The sequence below is a fragment of the Saimiri boliviensis genome, chromosome 1, assembly GCF_048565385.1.
Source record: "Saimiri boliviensis isolate mSaiBol1 chromosome 1, mSaiBol1.pri, whole genome shotgun sequence".
Lineage (NCBI taxonomy): Eukaryota > Metazoa > Chordata > Mammalia > Primates > Cebidae > Saimiri > Saimiri boliviensis.
This window is the reverse complement of record NC_133449.1, coordinates 15,446,684-15,454,914: the sequence shown is the minus strand read 5'-3', so window position 1 is coordinate 15,454,914 and position 8,231 is coordinate 15,446,684. Positions and strand designations below refer to the sequence as shown.

The window sequence follows — 8,231 nt, the reverse complement described above, 5'->3', positions numbered from 1 at the left end:
ACTCATTTATTTTATTCTTTAGGAAAATAATAAATGGTCTTGGAAAAACCCAGGACCAGTGCAAATAACCGGGAAAAAATAAAGTTGAAATTACTGTTTTAATTTATAGCCATGTTCTCCCAGGACTTTTTCCCTACAATTTCTTAAATTGAATTTTATCAGGTCTAAGGGATATTTACAGATAGTTTAAAAACCAGAGAGTGTTGGCTTTTGATGACAATTAACAATCTAAGGCCCCAGACTTCCCTCCAGATTCCCACTCCCTGGAGGCGATGGTGATTATTCCCTTCAGCTGTGTACTGCTGTTTACCTCCCTCAGTCTAAACACGAGGCTTCTGTTACCATTTCTTCATCTAGTACTTTTCAGTTTTTGCCTTTTGACTTCTTGGTATGATGGATGAGATTTTATAACTCTTACTTTTGCCCTAACAGCTCAGCCACATATATATTTCCCCAAATATATTCTATTCATTTTGCTAAGCCATCATTATTTTAATATTTTTGGAATAGAGCCATTTCTTTCTACTATTATATTTTTTGTCTAGTACTACTTTTTTTTTTTTGCAATTAATAAATGTTGTTTCCTTAGTTTTCTATGTATCTGTCTCTAATTCACCTCCCACCTCTCCAGTGGAACTATATTTCCTCAGTACCTTTTTTTTTTTTTTTTTTTTTTGAGACAGAGTCACTCTATCATCCAGGCTGGAGTACAGTGGCACAGTCTTGGCTCATTGCAACCTCTGCCTCCCAGGTTTGAGCGATTCTTCTGCTTCAGCCTCCTGAGTAGCTGGGATTACAGGCACATGCCACCACACCCGGATAATTCTTGTATTTTTAGTAGAGGTGGGTTTCACCATGTTAGCCAAGCTGGTCTCAAATTCCTGAGCTCAGGAGATCTGCTCCCTCAGCCTCCGGAAGTGCTGGGATTATAGGCGTGAGTCACCGCGCCTAGCCTCCTCAGTATTGCGATGAGTGCCTTCCAACACAGAAGCCAGCTCTGTCTTCCATTTGTTCCTTGGAAACATCCTCCCTGGAGCACCCCATTCTCCTTCTCAACCTGGAACACCTGCTTTCTCAGGCCCAGCTGTGCTCTAGGCCTTCTCTCTACCAACTTTGGAAGCGTTCCCATCTCATTTCTTGTGCTAGATTTCAGTCCTACACATTATGGTTTTCTAAGAGCTTTTTTTTTGGCTCTTTTTATCTTTAACAGCTTATTGAGGTATAATTAACAGACAGCAAACCTCAAATATTAAAATGTACAATCTGATGAATTTCGACACATGCATACATTTAAGTAACTATCACCATCATCAGGATAATGAGCATGTTCGTCACCCCCAAAGCTTCCTTGTATCTCTTTTTTTCTGTTTGTTTTTTGAGATGGAATCTCACTCTGTTGCCCAGGCTGGAGGGCAGTGGCACCATCTCAGCTCACTGCAACCTCTGCTTCTTGGGTTCAAGCAATTCTCCTTCCTCAGCTCCCTCAGTAGCTGGGATTACAGGTACCCACCACCATGCCAGGCTAATTTTTGTATTTTTGGTAGAGATGGGGTTTCGCCATGTTGGCCAGGCTGGTCTTGAACTCCTGACCTCTAGTGATCTGCCTGCGTTGGCCTCCCAAAGCTTTGGGATTACAGGGGTGAGCCACTGCGCTCAGCCCCTTGTGTCTCTTTGTCATTGCCCTCTTCTGCTTCTCTCCCCATTCCCAGGCTTTCTGTAAATATAGAGTAGTTGGCATTTTCTAGAATTTTATTTTTATCGATTTGTTTATTTTCTTTTGAGTCAGAGTTTCACTCTTGCTGCCCACATTGAAGTGCAATGGTGCAATCTCGGCTCACTGCAACCACCACCTCCTGCATTCAAGCAATTCTCCTGCCTCAGCCTCTGGCGTAGCTGGGACTACAGGTGCACGCTACCACACCTGGCTAATTTTTGTGTTTTTAGTAGAGACAAGGTTTCACCATGTTGGCCAGGCTGCTCTTGAACCCCTGGCCTCAGATGATCCACCCCTTTCAGCCTCCCAAAGTGCTGGGATTACAGGTGTGAGCCACCACTCCCGACTCTATTGTTGTTTTTTAAAGAAACTACCAAATTATCTTCTATATTGTCTGTTTTCACACTCCTCAAAAAGACATACCCAGGACCAGGAAATTTACAAAGAAAGAGGCTTCCTAACAATCATGGTGAAAGGCAAGGAGAGCAAGTCACATCTTACGAGGATGGCAGCAGGCAAAAAGAGAGCTTGTGCAGAAACTCCTGTTTTTAAAAATCATCAGATCTCATGAGACCCATTCACCATCACAAGAGCAGCATAGAAAAGACCCACCCCTATGATTCAGTCATCTCCCAGCAGGTCCCTCCCACAACATGTGGGAATTATGGGAGCTACAAGATAAGATTTGGGTGGGGACAGAGCCAAGCCATATCATTTTCTGAAATGTCTTTACCATATTAGCTTTTCACCAGCAGCGAATGAGAGGTCCAGTTGTTCCACATGCATATCAATACTTGGTATGATCAGTCTTTTAAATTTCAGGCATTCTATTCAGTGGTATCTACTGAGGCTTTGGTTTCCATTTCGTAATGCTGAGCTTATTTTTACATGCATATTTGCCATCCAAATATCTTCTTCATTGTTCACATCTTTTGCTCATTTTACTGTGAAGTTGTTGGTTTTCTTATTATCGAGTTTTGAGAATTCTGTGTATATTGTGAATACAAATGTTTTATCACATAGGTGCTTTGCAAATATTTCCCCCTAGCCTGTGGCTTGTATTTTGTAACAGTGATTTTGAAGAGCAGAACGGAAATTTTTTCTTTTCTTTTTCTTGAGACAAGATCTTGTCCTGTCACCCAGGCTGGAATACAGTGGTGCAGTCATAGCTCACTGCAGCCTCGAACTTCTGGGCTCAAGTGATCCTTCTACCTCAGCCTCCTGAGTAGCTGGAAACACAGGTGCACACCACCACACCTGGTTAATTAAAACAATTTTTAAAAGTCTCACTGTATTACTGAAGCTGGTCTGGAACTCCTGGCCTTGAGTGATCCCCTCAGCCTCCCCCAACTCCGGGATTACAAGTATGAGCCACATCACATCTGGCTTGAAGAGAAGAGGTTCTTTTTTTTTTTTTTTTTTTTTTTTTTTTTGAGACGGAGTTTCGCTCTTGTTACCCAGGCTGGAGTGCAATGGCACGATCTCGGCTCACCGCAACCTCCGCCTCCTGGGTTCAGGCAATTCTCCTGTCTCAGCCTCCTGAGTAGCTGCGATTACAGGCACGCGCCACCATGCCCAGCTAATTTTCTGTATTTTTAGTAGAGACAGGGTTTCACCATGTTGACCAGGATGGTCTTGATCTCTTGACCTTGTGATCCGCCCACCTCGGCCTCCCAAAGTGCTGGGATTACAGGCTTGAGCCACCGCGCCTGGCCCGAGAAGAGGTTCTTAACACTGATTAAGTCCATTTATCTTCTCCCCCGACCCATGGATTGTGTTTTTGGTATTGTATCTAAGAGATTATTGCTTAACTCAAAACCACAGAGATTTTTTTTTTTTATTTTTTCGTCTAAGTGTTTTGTACTTCTAGGTTTTACATTTCAGTCTCCAATGCATTTTGAGTTAAATTTTGTGTATGGTGTGATGTCTGGATCAACATTCATTTTTTGCATATGCATAAGCAATTATTTTCACACCATTTATGAAAAGACTATCTTTTTTGCCCATAAATTAACTTTGCACGTCTCTTTAAAATCAGCTATCTATATATATGTGGGTCTACCTCTTTTGTCATATTTAACTATTTGTATAGTTTGAGATTATTACCACACTGTCTTAATTTTTATAGCTTTACAAGTCTCAAAATCAGATAGGGTCAGTTCCCAACTTTGTTATTTTTCAAAGTTATTTTGACTATTTTAGATTTTTAAAATTTTCATGTTAATTTTAGAATTAATATGTCAAATTCCTTCCTTCCTTCCTTCCTTCTTTCTCTCTTTCTCTCTTTCTATCTCTGTCACCCAGGCTGGAGTGTAGTGGTGCAATCTCAGTTCACTGCAACCTTCGCCTCCTGGGTTGAAGTTACTCTCCTGCCTCAGCCACCTGAGTAGCTGGGATTACAGGTATGTGCCACCATGCCCAGCTAATTTTTGCGTGTTTAGTAGAGACAGGGTTTCACCATGTCGGCCAAGCTGGGTCTCAAACTCCTGGCCTCAAGTGATCCACCCACCTCAACCTCCCAAAGTGCTGGGATTACAGGTGTTAGCCACTGCACCGGCCATTATGTGAAATTTCTACTAAAGAAGTTTGCTAGAATTTTTCTGGAAGTATGTTGAATTTGGAACAATTTAGTGAGAACTGACCTCTTAAGAATATTGGGTCATTCAATACATGAACATATATGTGTGTGTGTGTGTGTGTGTGTGTGTATACACACATGAACATATATAAATATATATACACACTTTTTTTTTAGACGGAGTACATGAACATATATTGCTCTCTACATATTTAAGTCTTCTTTAATTTTCTTTCAGCAATGTTTTGTAGTTCCCAGTATATAGGTCTTACACACCTCTTGTCAGACTTATTCTTCAGTAGTTAATATTCTGGATGCTATGATTGTAACTGGTATTGGTTTTATTTCAATTTCTGCCTCTTTGTTGTGAGTATCTAGAAATACCACTGCTTTTTATTTATTTAGTCTTGTGTCCTGCAACTCTGCTAAACTCACTTTATGGACATATATCTTTATTTCTTTTGGGTAAATGTCTAGGAGTGGAATGTCTGAGTCATATAGAGGTGTAATTTTACCCTCTGTATGGTAGTTCTAGTAGCTTTTATGTAGACTCAAAAGAATTTTCTTTTTTTTTTTTTTTTGAGACGGAGTTTTGCTCTTGTTACCCAGGCTGGAGTGCAATGGCACGATCTCGGCTCACCGCAACCTCCGCCTCCTGGGTTCAGGCAATTCTCCTGCCTCAGCCTCCTGAGTAGCTGGGATTACAGGCACGCACCACCATGCCCAGTTGATTTTTTTGTATTTTTAGTAGAGACGGGGTTTCACCATGTTGACCAGGATGGTCTCGATCTCTTGACCTTGTGATCCACCCGCCTCGGCCTCCCAAAGTCCTGGGATTACAGGCTTGAGCCACCACGCCCGGCTCAAAAGAATTTTCTATGTACATGATCATGTCATCTGTAAACAAATACAGTTTTATTTCTTCCTTCCCAATTTTAGATGCCTTTTAATACTTCTTGCCTTTATGCAATTGCTTCAACACTCAGTATAGATGTTACATAGAGATGGTTAGAGTCTTTCTATGATGGTAGTTGTAGAGTTTTTGTAGATGTCCTTTATCTGATTGAGGAAGTTTATCAATGTTCCTGGTTTGCGGTGAATTTTTGTCAGAAATAAAGGTTGGGCTTTGTCAAATGCTTTTCCTCTCATCTACTAGAGATAATCATATGCTTTCTTGCTTCATTTTGGTTTGGAGTTTAGTCTGTTGATATGGTGGATTACATTACTTGATTTTCAAATGTAAGGCCAACCTTGTATTTCTGGAATAAACTGCGTTGGCTGTTAATGTATTATCCTGTTTATACATTGTTGGATTAAATTTGCTAAAACCATCTTAACAATGGTTGCATATGTTCATGAGGGAAATTGATCAAGTTTTCTGGCAATGCCTTTATCTGGTTTTGATATTATTGAATGCTGGTGTCATAGAATCTGTTAGGAATTATTCTTTCTGATTCAGTTTTCTGGACGATTTTGTGCATATAATCAGTATTATTTCTCCCTTAAATGTTTGCTGAAACTCACCAGTGAAGCCATCTGGGCCTGGATTTTCTGTGTGGGAAAGTTTTTAACAATCAGCTCAATTTATTTAAAAGGCATAATGTTATTACATTATCCATTTCTTCTTAAGTAAGCTTTGGTAGTTTGTCTTCCTAGAAATTTATCCATTTTATTTAATTTTTCAAATATATTGGCATAGAATTGCCATAATATTTATTTATTATCCTTTAAATACCTAGAGGATCTGTAGTGATGTCACCTCAATCATTGCTGATACTGACTATGTTTTGTATGGTGAAGTCAAAATACAAATGTAGAGCTCAATCTCTAAGCTTAATGTTTTATTTGGGAAGAGAAAATTGCAGTTCCAGGCATACATGCAGACCAGGTGACCTTTGGTATGTCTGAAGAACAAAGACAAGGTTTGAAATTTTATTAAAAAGAAGGAGAAATGTCACGTATTGCTCTTTGAGAAAGTTCATTGGCACTAGCAAGGGTTTGGAGAGCTGGGAAGCTCCAATAGGTGAGCCACAGTGATGGGCCAGATTAGTTCTAGAGTTATCTCAGAAGCTGTGGATAAAACTGGTTTTAGGTTACAACAAGCAGTTTCAGCAGCCATACTTATAAGAATTACATTCTCGGAACAATGTTTTAATTCCTGAGTGAATTTTCTTCGATGGCTTCTTGATTCTGTTTTAGTTGGGAATGACAAGAATAACCCAATTCTTATGATCAACTTTCACATTTATTTTTTTTCCCCATCAGACGGACTAGTAGTTTATCAATTTTATTGATCTCAAAAAGCCAGCCTTTGGTTTCACTGATTTTCACTATTATTTATGTGGTTTTTCTATCTTACTAATTTTTTTCTTTTTTTTTTTTTGAGACAGAGTCTCACTCTGTTGCCTCAACTAGAATGCAGTAGGGTGATCTTGGCTCACAGTAATGTCCAGTTCCTGGGATCAAGAAATTTCTGACTAATTTTTGTATTTTTAGTAAAGACAGGGTTTCACCACATTGGCCAGGCTGGTCTCGAACTCCTGACTTCAAGTGATCTGCCCACATTGTCCTTCCAAAGTGCTAGGATTATAGGCATGTTTTTTTTTTTTTCTTTGATCTCTCTTCTAGTTTCTTTTCTTCAGTTGTTCTTCTTTCTAGTTTCTTAGAATGAAAGATGAGGTCCTGGATTTGAGAACTTTCTTCTTTTTTATTTAATCATTTAGTATTATAAATTTCTAAATACTGCTTTGATTTTCATTTTATTTTAGTGGAAAGTATTTTTAAATTTACTTTCAGACTTTCTCTTTCAATCAAAGATTATTCAGAGGTGTGTTTAATTGGTTTCCAAATATTTTGGAATTCCTAGCTATCTTCCTACTATTGATTTCTAATTTAATTTCATTGTGGTCAGAGAATATACTTTGTAAAGACTAGAATTTTTAAACGTATACCGAAGGTCAGGCGTGGTGGCTCACTCCTGTAATCCCAGCACTTTGGGAGGCCAAGGCAGGCGAATCACCTGAGATCAGTAGTTTGAGACAAGCCTGGCCAACATAGTGAAGCCCTGTTTCTACTAAAAATACAAAAATTAGCTAGACATGATGGCAGGTGCCTGTAATCTCAGCTACTCAGGAGCCTGAGACAGAAGAATCTCTTGAACTTGGGAGGTGAAGTTTGCAGTAAGCTGAGATGGCGCCACTGCATTCCAGCCTGTGCAACAGAGCAAGACTCCATCTCAAAAACAAAACAAAACAAAACAAAACAAAAAGTATACTGAAACTTCTTTGTTTTATGGCCTAGATTATGGTCTATCTTGGTAAACGTTCATGTGCACTTGAATGCATATTCTGCTGATGTTGAGTGGAGTGTTCAATGAATGTCTACTAAGTCAAGTTAGTTGATAGTGTTTTCAAGTCATCTGTATTCATACTAATAATATGTCTTCCTGTTTTTATAATTATTGAGAGAGGGTTGGCAAGTTCTCAGACCATAATTTGGACTTGTCTATTTCTCCTTGAAATTTGATTAGGTTTTGCTTAATTTATTATTTAATTAATTTATTTCTCTTCCCATCAAAGAGGTAATATGCCAATGTCTGAACAAGATTTGAGAGAGGCACATCTCACACATACACCTGAAAGATTGCATCATGCTTATGAACTACAAAAGGGTCACTTCGTTAATTTTTGTAATTTAAAAAATTTTTTGAGACAGGGTCTCACTCTGTTACCCAGGCTGCAGTACAGTCGTGTGACCTCAGCTCACTGCAACCTCTGCCTCCCAGGTTTGAGCGATCCTCTTGCCTCAGCCTCCTGAGTAGCTGGGACTACAGCTGTGAGCCACAACACCTGGTCAATTGTTTTGTATTTTTTGCAGAGTTGGGGTTTCACCACGTTAGCCAGGCAGGCCTTGAACTCCTGGCCTCAAGTGATCCACCAG

General features: G+C 39.5%; 1 non-coding gene across 1 annotated transcript; it reads right to left on the bottom strand.

Moving 5' to 3' along the window:
* Nucleotides 1-7,862: 7,862 nt before the first annotated feature.
* On the bottom strand, nucleotides 7,863-7,964 carry LOC120362288 (small nucleolar RNA U13). Its single transcript, XR_005578244.1, has one exon. It is a non-coding gene; the product is annotated as a small nucleolar RNA U13 (small nucleolar RNA).
* Between the last annotated feature and the right edge of the window lie 267 nt (nucleotides 7,965-8,231).